This window comes from Humulus lupulus, chromosome 5 (genome assembly GCF_963169125.1).
Source record: "Humulus lupulus chromosome 5, drHumLupu1.1, whole genome shotgun sequence".
In the NCBI taxonomy this organism is placed as follows: Eukaryota; Viridiplantae; Streptophyta; class Magnoliopsida; order Rosales; family Cannabaceae; genus Humulus; species Humulus lupulus.
The window spans coordinates 108,738,022-108,753,552 of NC_084797.1; positions in this window are offsets into that span (position 1 = coordinate 108,738,022).

Here is a 15,531-nt window from a genome sequence, read left to right on the forward strand (position 1 = left end):
GGCCTCCCCCCTTCGTGCCATGCGTCCAGGTCAGTTGCCTCACGACACGCAAAGCTCCGCGACCCACCTGTACTGCGCGCTCGACCGCCTGTGAGCCTGCTCCAGCCCACAGCCCACACGCCTGGCCCTCCTTTCCTCTCTCATTTCCCTTCTCCTTCAACATGGCCTAAGGCCCAATTCTCCATTAGCCTGCCTAGATTTTTCAACAACCAATGCCAAGTGTTGCTGCTTGATTGGCTACGCCAATTAGCTGGTCAAAGAAATGCAGCTATCCCTTAAATCCCATCAACTGTCGCTCATCCCCTCATTTTACTCACACTCCAGCTCCATGCACAACAAAAGCAAATAGAAATAACAATTATAACAACAATAAAAATAATATTAATAATAGAAATTATTTGAATATCAGATTTATTATTAATATTTATTTTGTAACCCTAAACTTTTATTTATTTATTTTTAGTCATTTGTAGGCTCTACAAAAAAGAGCTCATTTTTGCATAATTTTTAATATAATATTTAGGTAGCAAAACTCTACTAAATTTTAGTCTTATTTCTCATATTTTCTTTCTAGAATTTTATGAGAATGTTTAGCATCATAGGCTAACCTTTTTAGGAATGTTAGTACGATCCTATATGCACTATCATTTTATTTGGTATTTTTTATTCACTATGTGCTTCAAGTTTATGTATTTGAGTGATTTATTTTCTTTTATCTCTTTCTCTTCATTTTATTATCTCTATATATATTTGCTAATAGTATATAGATTTTGTCAAGCACTTTCTATGTATTATTAAATTAGTAAAAATAATATAGATAATTGTACACCCTGATGTTCAGCCCGGGTCTTTTAGACAGCTCGAGTACAGTTGGCTAACCAAGGACAGTACTAGATGATCCACGAATGGATATATCCTTTACAAAGCCAGTAAGACTCCTCAGACAAATAATACAAGCTGATGAATACAGAGCAACAGGACACGAGCTGGAGACGCATATAAAACACAGTACCTTAGACGCGAGCTGACGTTATGTTAGGTCGTGGTACTCTGACAATCTGCCATATCCAGGAGCATTTATAAACCTGGATACGTTATATATAAACGTGCGTGATCAGACATTACACGTCCATTTATCCCTGAATTCTCTGACACGTAACTTAAACGTGCATGATCAGACATCGCGTGTCCAATTATGCCAGACGACCCATAATTAGTTTTACCTAATGATTAGACCACACCTTAATATATATTGTAATATTCATCATTTGTGCGAGACAGGTCACAAATGATGATTTGTATTCACGTGATGACCCTAACCCCTATCCCGGGAAGGCTCTTTTATAAATACCAAGACCTAGGATAGGAGAGGGGGTTGGGTTTTTTCTCTGTAATGAAAATACTCTACCAAAATATAGAGAGATATACATTAATAATATTGACTCGTGGACTAGGGGGATTTTAGCTTCTGAACCACGTAAAAAGGAACGGGTGTTCTTAATATTTCTCTTTTAATATCCCTAAGTGTTATTATCCTTATTACGGTTTATCCTTAAGCACTAATTTATTCTAGCTAATTACGTAATATAGTGTTGGCGAAAAATCGCGTCAACAGTTTGGTGCTTTCATTGAGAGCTCCAAATTAGTGCTAGTGAAAAAGATTCAGAGCAAAATTCATCATGGTGGTCACTCGTTCAAGGCATGGTAACGAAATGGATCAGCATGGTGGGTAGGAGGCTCACCATACCGCTGTTTCCGACGAACAAGGCCCAGAAATTCAACAGCGATCGAGAAAGCAACCCATGGGCAACGATGACATGGTAAGTTCAGTGCCTCTGCCATCGAATCCAAACCCGGATTACTTGATTGCGGTAGAGTTAGAGAACATGCAGTTGAGGAGCCATCTAGCCAAAGCAAACAAGCAAATCAAGGAGGTCTTGGCTCAACTACCCCCTCTTGCAACCGACGTTAACGTTGGAAAGAGGCAAGGTGAGACTCATAAGTCTCATCGGGATAGTCTACCCAGGCCAAGTCGATCGGTTAGAACCTCAACCCAGAGTTCTACGCCCATGTCATGAGATCACCAGGGAGCCCCATTTGGAAACTTTCCCAGGAATCATCAACGAACCAGCCGATCGGTCAGAACTTTGACTCCGAGTTCAGCACCACCATCAAGTGTGCCCAGGAGTGCCCATGGAAACTCACGTAGAGGGTCAAGGGCAAACTTGCAAAGACGGCATGTCCCAACCGACCTCCCTGCACCGCGATTAGATCATCAGACACAAGGAATCAGAAATGGCGGAGCAGAGAGACCACGAGCTAATTTGGTCCGACCTGATGGGACGAGAATCGCTTCACCGATTAGACATCCTCTGTCACCGATAAGGCATCCATCCTTGCCTTGTCCTGCTCGAGACGTTCCTACCTACGGAAACTATAGCGACCCAAATTTTCTAATAAGGCTTGGGGCCTTGATTAGCATGCCTAGAGGGCAATAATTGCTATATTTTATTAATATATGAATTTAATGAATATGTGATTAGAAGTGCATGTTTAGGTGATTAAATATGAATGTGGGCCCCATTTGGCTGTTAGGGGCGTATTTGTAATTTTAGCTCGATGGGGGCATAAATGTTATATTTTTGTGTATTGTGATTGATACCACATGTGAGTGGTGATATAATTGTCTTAGCGAGCTGTTTAGCTAGAAAGTCACAACAGGGTCAAATACCCGACTCGGGAGGAGCTTAGGGGTATTTTGGGAATATTATAAAGTGTTCAGGAATTATTGAGTAGCGATTAGTGATAATAATAGTTTAGACATGTCGGGATTAAAGCGGGGATTTTTAGGCATACCCGAGGATTTAGCGGGATGTGTTAAAAGACTAACTCGCCCTTGGTGGCATATGAGGACTTAGGTTAACTTAAGGGGCAATTGGGTCATTTTGGCAGCTGGTTATAACTAGTTAAGGGTTGGGAAATACTAGAACATTTTAGCAAAGGCAGAGGAAAGGAAAAGAACAGAATTTCTCAGCTCTCCCTCTTTCCCTCTCCTTGATAGTTGAGAGCTTGCTAAGTCTTGAGGATTTTGGACTAGAGAATTGAAGGATTTTGGTTGCTGTGGCTATGGGAGTTAGCTCAAGGGTGTGTTAAGCTCAAAGGTAAGGAATTTATCCCTGTTTTCTTTAAGTTTCCAAGCTAGATTTTGAGAATTTGAGAATGGAAGTTGAAAGCTGGATTTGTGGCTTGTTATTGTGAGAATTCAGCTTGGGAATCAAAAGGGGTTTAGCTTGGAGTTAGAATTGGAGGAAGCTCAAGGTCGAATTCTTGTTTGAGGTAAGAAATTCCATGCATTACTGAGGCTATGCTCTGTTATGGTTTAAGTTTTATAAAGTTTTAAACTAATTTGTGAAACATGGGTTTGAATGTGTGTTTGGGCTTGTTATTGATGTTTTCGAGTTGCCATATGGTCTATTTGGGGTTTTGGAATGAATTTTGGATTTAGGTATGTCTTGGTATTGATTTGGAAGTGTTTTGGCTTGGGAAAATGTTAGGGAAAAAAACCAGTTTTCTGGGTTCGCATATGGGCGTCGCGGCCCTGTTCTTCCGTGTCGCGGCGCTAGGATGCATCAGGGGAAGAGCACCATTCTGGGCACCGCGGCCCCTATAGGGGGGTGCAGCGGCGCTAGGCCATTTCTGGGCAAGGCAAAAATGTGTTTTTGGGGTGTTGGCTCAGGGGGCTCGGGGGATGCTTTCGCTACCATGTGGGGGGAAACGGGAGGTCCCGAGAGCACGGGATTGGTTTCGGGAGATGATTATAAATTGGTTTGTAATGAGAATGTTGTGTATGTGTTGTGACTAGGTTATTAGCGAGGCTCGGGTTCGAGATCTCGGTGCTCAAGAAGCTTGGGACATAGGTAAGAGAACTGTTGTACCCGTAGAGCAGGGCGAGGCCCCATAGTTGTGTTGCAGGGCACGGCCCTATATGATTATGTGTAGAGTGTAGCCCATTGATTGTGTTAATACATGTTTAAGTGCTTGTTTAGCTATGATATGTGTGTATATATATGTGAATGATCGGCAAGAGCCGGGAATGGTGAAGGCCGAGAACGGCGAAGGTCGAGAACGGCAAGGGGCCGGGAGCAGCGTTTAGCACGCGGAGTGCGAGTTGCCAGGGTAAGACCCTAAAGGATACCGGGGATATCCTTACAGTGTGAACCGCGAACCCAAGGCCTGGTAAAGCGCCTGGGACGGCACGGTCGTTTATGTTTAGCCTGTTGCCGGATTTGCTATGTGCTGAGTGATTGATATGCACATGTTATCTATTTGTGTGGAGTTTTCTTGCTGGGCTTCGGCTCATGGGTGCTCTATGGTGCAGGTATGGGCAAGGGGAAGATCGGCCAACCATGAGTATGAAGAGCGTGAGGAGACGCGTACATGTCTGGTCTGCATGGCTGCCACGGCCAAGGGTATTTTTGAGAGATGCTTTGTACTGAATCCTTTTTTTTTTTTTAGTCGACTTAAAACATATTTTGAGTTGTAAATATTTATAAACAATATTTTCGGGATCCTTAATGTAAAACACTTATACTTTTCAGTGAATGTTTACATTTTCAAATTATGTGATTTTAATACAGTTTAGTTACACTTTTGAGTTAAATGCTTGGTTAGCTAGTTAAGGGCACATTTTAAACTCACTTAGTAACGGCTCTAAGGTAGTAGGTGTTGGGGTTTTATGCCCTAATTAAAACCCAAATTCTTTGTAATCTCATTTTATTATCAATAAAAGAATAGAAATCATTTTTTGACTTGGTCAATCACTTTGCTCACATGTTTTATTTTCATGATTATTTGTTTAATATAAACTTCTATTAAATCCCGAGCATATAGCTAATCTTATTTATAGTGACGTAATCACAGTGGAATATAAATATGATTATATGTTCAAAATAAGTTAGTCCTAAGATTAGTCAGTGCACCAGATTTACACTGACTTGCCAATCTACGATATGATCTACTTACACATTACAGTGTTATGTTCTTTCCAGAACATTAGCAAAGTAGATAAGATCGGATGTATTTGTTACATCGGACAGGACCGATATTGACAGTTGATAAGATAAGTAAACATACCGTTATTATCTATTCTAGTCAAATCATATAGTTGACCATAGGTCAATTCAATCTCAATTCTGAGTGGTTAGTATTCTAACTAATTGTATTATTTGAGTTCTTTGACTTGTTCGTTACCAGCTTACCCTACGGACTAGCCCATACTTACATCTTGGGAACTCGGTAGTATAATTGAGTGGGAGTGTTAATCATAGATATGAACATCTATAGCTTTTGATGAAGAAGTGAAACGATGGTTTCCTTTTAGTTTGGTTCAAGGTGTTAAATGATAGAGATCTCATTTCAGTAATTAAATTAGTTTACTGAAATATCATTTACAAGGAACTAAGTGTTTTAAGGATAAAATACAATGAGGGGTAAAACGGTATTTTAGTCCTATCTCATTGTAGACCGTCTATAGAGGATTGAGTGACAATTATGGTTGTAACAATGGATAATTAATAGCGTATCTATATTTGTTATAGAGCATTCTATGAATTCAAGAGTGCAATTCCGAATCTATAGTGGAATCACGAGGAATTAATAAGTTAGTAAATTTATTTGTTAGATTTATGATAGCTTATTGGAGCTTGATTTCATAGGCCCATGGTCCCCATTGTACCTTGGATAAAATCATCTAGATAGTCTCAATTAATTGATTTAATCATCAATTAGAAGTATCAAAGTTGACAATGTCAATTTTGGATAGTTTCACAGAGTTGTGTAATTTTGAGAAGAAAAGAGAAATTATGGCAGATTTATTAATTAAGATAAATTGGTATCTAAATTAATAAATAAATTTAAATCAAGGTTCAAATTATAAATAATTAATTTGATAAAGGATTTAAATAATTATTTAATTAATTAAATCAATAGAAAATAATACAGGCCTTGATTTTAAGTCCAATGGGCTTATAATCAAATGGGAAATTTCACGGGCCTATAGCCCATGATAATTTCGACCTAGGGCTTCAAAATGGCTGTTATTTTACTGATTTTTTAATTAAATTAAATGTTCTAATTAAGTCTATAAAAGGAGTGCTTAGAGAGAAGTCAAAAAAAGAAGTTTGATAAGTCACAAGTCAGATTTTCTGATAGTTTTATATTCTCTCTAAACACAAGTCCTTTTCTAAGCCACTTTGTTATTTTCTCTTCTTCCCTCTATATTTATCTCATGTGTTGAGAATTTCCTACACTAGTCTAGGTGGTTCTAAGGATACATTGGAAGATTGTGAAGAAAATAGAAGATCGGTTCAGTTTCTTGATAATACTCTGCGACAGAAAGGATACATGAGTTAGAGAAACTGAAGGAAGGACTCTTAATTCCGCTGCGTATACTGTAAGTATTATATTATTTGTTTCTCTTTGAATTCAATTTTAGAAACATGTTTTAGGCTATCTTGTATTAATTTGTTTAATATTAGATATACATGAAAATAAATAAAGATCCTGTATAAGCTAATCCAACAGTAGGGCGTTACAGAAACAGTAGGAGGAATTCTCCTCTTGCTGCCCCTAGTCATGCTTTGCGAGCCCACGAAAATTTCCCGGATCCTCATCCTCGCCCGCAAGCTCTAAGTTACTCTAATTGAAGCTATTGGACGGAGGGTCGTCGAAGTAATAGGATCGGCGCAGATTTGAGAAATCAGCTGAGTTCAGCACAGAACCCTCGAGTTGATCCACAAACTGATCTGCGAGATCACCTAAACTCACAAAGGAGAATCCAACTCGTGATGGATTCAGTGGCACTCACCACGAGGGAAGTCCTTCCGAAGTACATGATAACGGGAATGTCCCACCAAACCAAGCTCGAACTTGGAGGGACAATAACCCTCCAAATGTGTACGATCGAATGGGAGCTATTGCAATGCCCCAGAGAGCCAAGGACCCAACCCTCAAGAGGTTAGCCCAGATGGAGGAGTTGATGAAAAGACTCCTATCAGAGAAGGAAAAAGATGAATATGACTCGGGAGATGAGCTCGAGCTGTTCGCTCCCAACATCGCAGCAACACCATACCCGCCGGGTTTCAGGATGCCCCATTTATCAAAATTCGATGGAGATGGAGATCCGTCCAACCAATTAGGTATGTTCAATACTCTGATGATGGCCCATAACATTGGACTTGAGTTGGGGTGCTTGGTATTCCCTTCGACTCTAGTCGTACCGGCAAGGCAGTGATTTAAGCAATACAAAAAGCATTCTATCAGCTCATGGAAGAGCTTCTCCGCTGACTTCAAGAGGGCATTTCGGGCCTCTCAAGTGGTTCGGATCAAGGCATACTCCCTTGCAAATGTAAAGCAGCAGCCCAGAGAGCCTCTGAAAGCTTACTTGAGCAAGTTCGCCAACATTGCTATGCGAGCTAGAGACACGGATGAAAGTTCTAGGCTTATGGCGATGAGAACAGGAATCCTTGTTGGGGGAGACCTATGGAAATAAATTCAAAGAAAGGGCGTCAACACCGTGGATGAGTTTCTGAACAGGGCTCAAAGGTGGATCAACTTGGAAGAGGCTCGAGCTTCGGTCGCAGGAACCAGCCAAGTCTCTGCCCAGCCCGTTGGAGCGGTAATAGACGTTGCAGCTACGGCTCAAACCGTTACCCAGAATAACCAAGGGGGAGGTAGCAAGAGGAAGGAAAGTGGTGAAGGCGGCCAGAACGGTTCAAAGAAATACAAGCCTATGGAGAAGTTCAAATCAATCTATGCGACTTACGCCGACCTCAAGGATACGAGAGTGCGCATCTTCTTGGAAAATTCTGCCCGGCTTCCATGGAAGAAGCTAGAGCCTTTAAAAAATCAAAGGGCAAAGAGATACCCTTCAAAAATTTGTCCACAATGACATCGGTCACAACACTGATGACTGCAGGCACTTGAAGGATGAGATCGAAACACTCATCAGAGCTGGGCCTCTGGCTCAGTATGCCCGAAATCGAATCACTCCTAATCAACTCGCTGGGAAAAATGTCCAATCAACTCCGGAAACCCCCGCAAATCAGACCGGAGCTCAGGTGAATCAAGATACCCCTCCCCCGATAATAGGGGGAGAGATAACAACCATCTCTAGAGGCCCCCATCTGGCAGGCACGAGCAAAGGTGCCCAGAAGAGGTATATCAATGAGCTAAGGTCTCACAATAGAGTTAAGTTCATCCTAGAGCAGCGTTTGTCTAAACAACAATGATTGGAGAAACAACCAATCAGTTTTACTGAATAAGACACTAGTCATGTCCAGTTCCCACATAACGATCCTCTTGTCATAACCGTCCAACTCGCCAATCGGAGAATTAGGAGGACACTAGTGGATAACGGGAGTTCTTTGAACTTGCTATTCAGGTCCACACTGGAGAAAATGGGATTATCTATGACCGATCTGAAGGCAACCTCCATGACGTTGTATGGGTTTTACGGCGAAGGATCAGCAGCTATCGGAATGATCAAGTTAGTTATAACCTTGGGTGAGGGACCACGGACTATGTCCAAGCTGCTCGAGTTTGTGGTCGTCGATTTTCCAACCGTGTACAATGAAATCTTGGGTAGACCCACGCTGATGGCATTCGAAGCCATAACATTTTTCCGCCACCTCGTGATCAAATTCCCCTCATCTACGGGAATATGTACTATCAGAGGCGATCATCTTGCTGCCAGGGAATGCTATAGCATTTCCATGAAGGGAAAATCACAACCTGGGCAGCAGACGATGGCCGTACAGGACGGGGGCAAGGAATCCCAGGAAGTGATAACTGATCCTGGGATGGAAGAACATCAGCAAGTCAGTGGCAGGGCCACCCCAAGCAATGATGTTGATCCACGAACGGGTGAAGATAAATCCGAGCTCCAGGCTATTGAAGAACTCGAAGAAGTAAACATCGACCCTAAAGATGCTTCGAGGGTGGCTAAGCTCGGGAAAAATCTTGACGCTGAGAGAAAGGCAGAGCTGGTAAAAATTTTACAAGAAAATATAGATGTTTTTGCTTGGTCCCATGAAGACATGGTAGGGATCAGCCCGAGTGTCATCATGCATACCCTTAACTTGGACAAGAGCATGCCTGCAAAATCTCAGAAACAGAGGCGTCTGGGTACAACCTGAGCTGAGGCCCTGGAAGAAGAAGTAGCTCGGCTTTTAAAATGCGGTTTTATTCGCGAGGCTAAGTACTCGATCTGGGTCGCCAATCCTGTCTTGGTCCCAAAGCCAAATGGAAAATGGCGGACCTGCATCAATTTCTCTGATTTGAACAAAGCCTGTCCCAAGGATTGTTTCCCCTTGCCAAGGATATACCAATTGGTGGATGCCACCGCGGGCCACAAGCTCGTGTCCTTCATGGATGCATACTCTGGATATAACCAGATCGCTATCAACCCCGTGGACCAAGAGCATACTATCTTTATGACTCCGATCAACATTTACTGTTATAAAGTCATGCCCCTCGGGCTGAAGAACGCTGGGGCTACCTACCAGAGATTGGTCAACAGAATGTTCACTGATCAAATTGGGAAAAACATGGAAGTGTATGTTGATGACATGCTGGTCAAGTCAAAAACTGCCGATAACCATGTTTCTGACCTGAGGGAATGTTTTGGGATCCTAAGGATGTATAGTATGAGGTTAAACCCCTAGAAGTGTACTTTCGGAGTGGCGTCGGGAAAATTTCTGGGGTTCATAGTCAACACCAGAGGGATAGAGGCGAACCCCGACAAAATCAGATCGCTGCTAGAAATGCCTTCGCCCACGTCGCATAAAGATGTCTAGAGTTTGACAGGAAGAGTGGCCACCCTTAATCGGTTTATTTCTAAGTCCACTGACAAGTGTTTGCCATTCTATAACTTGCTTTGGAGAAACAAAAAGTTTGACTGGACTGAGGAGTGCGAGCAGGCTTTCCTCGATCGAAAGACACATTTAGCCGAGCCACCAGTATTGTCTAAACCAACGGCAGGAGAGCCCCTTTTTCTATATTTATCTGTGATAGAAAATGCAGCCAATGCAGTACTGGTCCGGGAAGAGGACTGAGTTCAAAAGCTAGTATATTATATAAGCAAAAGACTTCTTGGAGCTGAATCTCGATATCCCCTAATGGAAAAGATGGCGAACTGCCTCATTACGGCCTCCAAGAAGCTTAGGCTGTATTTCCAATCTCATTCAATCCACGTCATGATCGATCAACCTTTAAGGCAGGTGCTACAGAAACCTGAGGCATCGGGACGTCTGTTGAAGTGGGCGGTCGAGCTCAGCCAGTTTGAGATACTATACGTACCCCGAACTACGATCAAAAGCCAAGCCCTGGCTGATTTCATGGCTGAAGGCACTGGATTCCAGGAGGAGCCCTTGAGAGAACCAGTACAGGAATTATGGAGAATCTTTGTGAACGAGTCATCTAACAAGAACGGTCTGGAGCTGGGATCATTTTAATATCTCCAGAAGGGCATCGTTTCCATTCCGCGCTACGATTCAGGTTCGAGGTGCCCAACAATGAAGCCGAGTATGAAGCTTTATTGGTCAGGCTTAGAGTGGCGAAGGAGTTGAAGGCTAGGGCCGTCCAATGCCACAGCGATTCCTAGCTCGTGGTAAACCAAGTGTTTGGAAAATATAAGGCGCGAGGGACCAAGATGGCGGCTTACCTGGCCAAAGTAAGGAAGGGGCTGTCCGAGTTTGAATACGGCCTGGTCGAGCAGATTCCTCACGAGTATAATGCCAATGCCGACGCTTTGGCTAGACTCGCTACCTCCAAGGAAGCCGAAACTCTGAGCATAGTACCAGTGGAATTCTTGGATAATCCAAGCGTGGCAGGAAGTACGATGGAGGTCGAGATGATCAATATCAGGCCAACCTGGATGACTCCAATAATATAGTATCTTACGACAAGGAAATTGCCTAATGAGTGAAAAGACGCGAGGAGAATACTCTATCAAGCTCCAAGGTATACAATCATAGATGGGAAGTTGTACCAGCGTGGCCATTCCTTGCCTCTTCTGCGGTGTGTTCTTCCAGAGGAAGCCAAGACTATCTTGCAGGAGGTGCGTGAAGGTTTCTATGGGGATCACGCTGGGGGGCAAAAGCTGGCCTTAAAAATATTAAGGCATGGATACTTTTGGCCCACTTTATCAAAGGATTCCATCTCCTATGTCCGAAAATGTGACAAGTGCCAACGTTTTGGCACAGTGGCCTGAGCTCCACTAGTCGAGCTGAAAATGATATCATCCCCGTGGCCATTCGCGGTGTGGGGAATTGATTTAATTGGAGCCCTGCCCACGTAAAAAGGAGGAGTTCGCTATGCAGTGGTGGCCATCGATTATTTCACAAAGTGGGCGAAAGCGGAGCCCTTGGCAACAATCACCTCAAAGAGAGTCCTTGACTTTGTAGTCAAGAATACTATTTTCCAGTTCAGACTGCCAAGAAAGATTGTATCAGACAATGGAACCCAGTTTGATAGCGATTTCTTCACCGAATTTTGTAAGAAGCATGGCATAATAAAGAGTTTCTCTTCAGTGGCCCACCCACAGGCCAATGGGCAGGTCGAGGCCATGAACAAGACACTCAAAGCGAGCCTTAAGAAAAGGTCTGATGAGGCCAAGGGAGTTTGGCCCGAGCAGCTACCGCAGGGGTTGTGGGTGTACCGGACCTCCCACCGAACTTCTACGGGGCACACCCCGTTCTCCCTGACTTTCGGAAGTGAGGCCGTCCTTCCCGTCGAAACAAAGATAACCACACACAGGCTCCAGACCTTCAGCCAGGAACAGAATGGTGAGTTGCTCAGCGCGTCCCTCGACCTAATTGATGAAAAACGCGAAGATTCGCAGCTACAGCTCGCGCATTACCAGCAAAAAATCACTCGTTATTTTAATTCAAAGGTCAAGAGGCGTATCTTTGGTTTAGGCGACCTAGTACTCCGAAGGGTATTTTTGGCAGGCAAGGACCCCAAAGATGGTGCTTTGGGTCCGAGCTAGGAAGGACCCTATCAAATAGTGGAAGTCATACAGGAAGGAACCTTCAAATTGGCTCGACTTAATGGAGAAACAGTTCCACGGACCTGGAATGCTATGCACCTAAAAAAGTATTATCAATGATTGTACCACCTGTCTATGTAAGGCTTAGTTATAAAAGCCATTTAATTTAAGAAATAAAGCAATCATTGCGTATTTCTTGTGTTTTTATATGGTTCCATCTACGTGTTAGTTCGGATGATAGAGTTGGTCCAAAGCAATCAAGAAAGTTCACTTTTTGATTGCTTGGGGGGCATATACCCCGAGAAGGGGATTAAAACTTGGAAGTTAGTGAAAATTGATTAACCAAGTGTTTTTTCTAAAAAAAACACGAGGTGTCAAAAAACTAACGCGGACTAAGTTTTAATTAAAAATCTTGGATACAACCAGGTCCAAAACTTGGAAGTTAGCAAAATTTGATTAACCAAGTGTTTTTTCTAAAAAATCATGAGGTGTCAAAAAACTAACGTGAACCAAGTTTTAATTAAAAATCCTAGATACAACCAAGTCCAAAACTTGGAAGTTAGTAAAAATTGATTAACCAAGTGTTTTTTCTAAGAAAACACGAGGTGTTAAAAAACTAACGCTAACTATGTTTTAATTAAAAATCCTGGATACAACCAGGTCCAAAACTTGGAAGTTAGTAAAAATTGATTAACCAGTGTTTTTTCTAAAAAATGCGAGGTGTCAAAAAACTAACACGAACTAAGTGTTAATTCAAAATCCCGGATACAACCGGGTCCAAGGCCTGATACCTAACAGGTAGGATATAAATCAACACCAATTTTGGTTACAACCAAAATTAAAATATCTACCTCGACCTAAGAATCATTTCCTAAAGATTTTGAATGTACAAGTCATGAAGCATAAGAAAAAATCAGGGAATAGATAAAAAATATATATTGGAATTATGAATAAACTGTCTTGAGGAAAATAACCTCGTACTAAGCCAAAAATGACAAATGTTTACAAAAAAAAGGTGTAAAAATAAACAAAGGAAAAAGAAAATTAAGCCCCTCCAGGGCGCTCTGAGGACGTCACCTCCTCGGTCTCCTGCCCGCTAGCGATGGAGGTTTCTCCCATCTCGGACTGCTCTTGCTATGCCTGGGCCTTGAACTTCTCAAGGTAGAGATCCCACACGTCAGAGGGAAAAAAAGGAGAAGTTTCCTTCTTGGTTGTAGGCCCAACAATGATAGAGCATGCTCTCCATGGAGGATATTGAGGCCACCTTTCCCTCCTTAGTAGCAGCATCCGCCTCCAACTGCTTGGCCTTGACCTCCACGAGCTCGGCCTGCACGACAGCTAGGGAAGCCTTTCCAGCCTGCTCGCCCTCCTGGGCTGCTATTAAGGCAGCCTTCGCAGCCTACTCGCCCTCTTGGGCCGCTGTTAAGGCAGCCTGCTCGCCTTCTTGGGCCGCCGTCTGGGCAGCTTTGGCGCTTAATTCGCCTTGTTGAGCAGTTGCGAGGGCAGCTTGGGTAGCAGACAGGGCGGCCTAAGCGGTCTGAAGCTCGGCCTTGAGCTTTTCATTCCTAGCCTTGGCCCGAGCTATGTTGCGATGTTGAGCCAAGACCGCCTGCAAAAAGCAAGAAAGCAGTTAGGCACATACTGGGGATTACTGTGAGGTTCATCCCCAGCGTGGATTCCATGACGTTCTCCGGTCTCCTCTCCTCGATCACCCTCAAGTCCGTCGGTTTGGCCTTATAAAAGTCCTCCATAGTAAGTATGTTTACAAATCCTTCAGTCGACAAAGTATGTATGCATGTGTAGGATATAACAAAAAGTCCTACCCTCCGAGCTAGATGAGGAGTCTACTGCCACGACCTCCGGCCTTGGAACCGCTATAGGAGAAGGGGAACCTAAGTCTATAACTTCTTGGATCAGGGGAGGCTCGGGCTCAGGTTCTACCTCGGGGCTGGATTCTTCCACATATTGCCTAAGCCCAGGGGCAACGACACCTTGGAGAAGGGAAGGCCATGACGTAAGGTTTGTCCCGTACTCTTCGAAAAGGGCCGACCTAAAGGAGAGGTTGTTATCTACAACTATAGTTCCCCTAGGATGGCCCATGTCGTGGCGAACCACTAAGTGATCCACACACTGGAGCAAGGTTATGTTACGGTCAGGGTCATTAGGGTGGCGGTGCATGAGTTGGTTTGGGTTAAACCTAACTAACCTAAGGTCAGCAACAACCCTATCTAAGTCCCTAAAGGGGTACGGGTTACCTTGGCCGGAGGGGCCAGCTGCTACCCCCGACGAAGCTCATTCCACGTCTGGGCCCTGAGCGGCCTCAGGAGCTTGCCTCTTTCGCACGAGCGGCACCTTGGTCTCTTCTTGCTCTTCATCTTCATCGGCCTCAACGCCCCCTTCGGGGATGGACGCTAGCTCATGGACGGGCGGGTGGTTAGCCCGGGTCCTCCTCAAGGCCAGAGTCTGGCCTTTAGTAATCAACTTACATGCCAACATTGTGTCATCAGACACGAGCTGGCAGTAATCCTTCTCTCTGGAGGGAAGCCCCGCCAAAGTGTCATATTGACCACCAAGGGTCACTGATTTGGCCGTCCTCGCAAAAATGGCTGCACGAAGATACTCCAGTCAATATACACACGAGAAGACTAAGTATGAAAATAATAATTACACAAGCTATGGAGGGAATGAAAACTTACGAGGACGGTTGAAATATCGGTGGTCGCAGTTGCGAAACTCATTCAACATAAAGAACTGGTCTTTAAAGTCGTTGGGGTGGCTAGGCAGCTCAATGACTGCGGGTGAGTTTGGGAATCGGGTCAGATAGTAGAACTTGTCACCTCGTCCCCGTTGATCCAGGCTGGCCTTGAGGCAGAAGAAGTAGAGGATGTCCGCAGGAGTGGGGATCTCCCACTCATGCTTCATGAAAAGGTACTTCAACCCCGCCAATAACCGATACGAGTTCGGGGGGAGCTGGAATGGCGCCAACTGCACATAGTTAAGGAAGTTTGTGAAATACTGATCAAGGGGAAGAAAGGCCCTTGCCTTTAGGTGCTCATCACTCCAGGCTGCAAAGTCGCCTTGGAGTGGGGCGTAGCTCCTTTCCCCTTCGAGTGGAGGTCGGGCAATTAGGACGCCAATCCCGACCTCGATGTTGTGGGACAGCATAATCTTGTTGACCCTTCCTTGGGTCGTGATCTTGGAGGCTATCCTCTCCGCCTCGAAGAAGGCATAAGGCCCGACTATGACCTCCTCCTCCACCAAGGGGCCGAACTGGGTGATGGGAGATTCAGAGGAAACCTCTTTGCCCTTCTTGGCTCGTTGAGATAATGAGCCAGCTATGTTCTTCTTGGACGCACTCTTCTTGGGTGCCATTAGCTCGCCTATCAAACAAGAATGATGGAACTCTTAGTGGGCGACCTATAATTTTTATACAGGCAAGAAATAACAAAGAAAGGCTGAGGACTCTAACACACGAGCTGATGCAA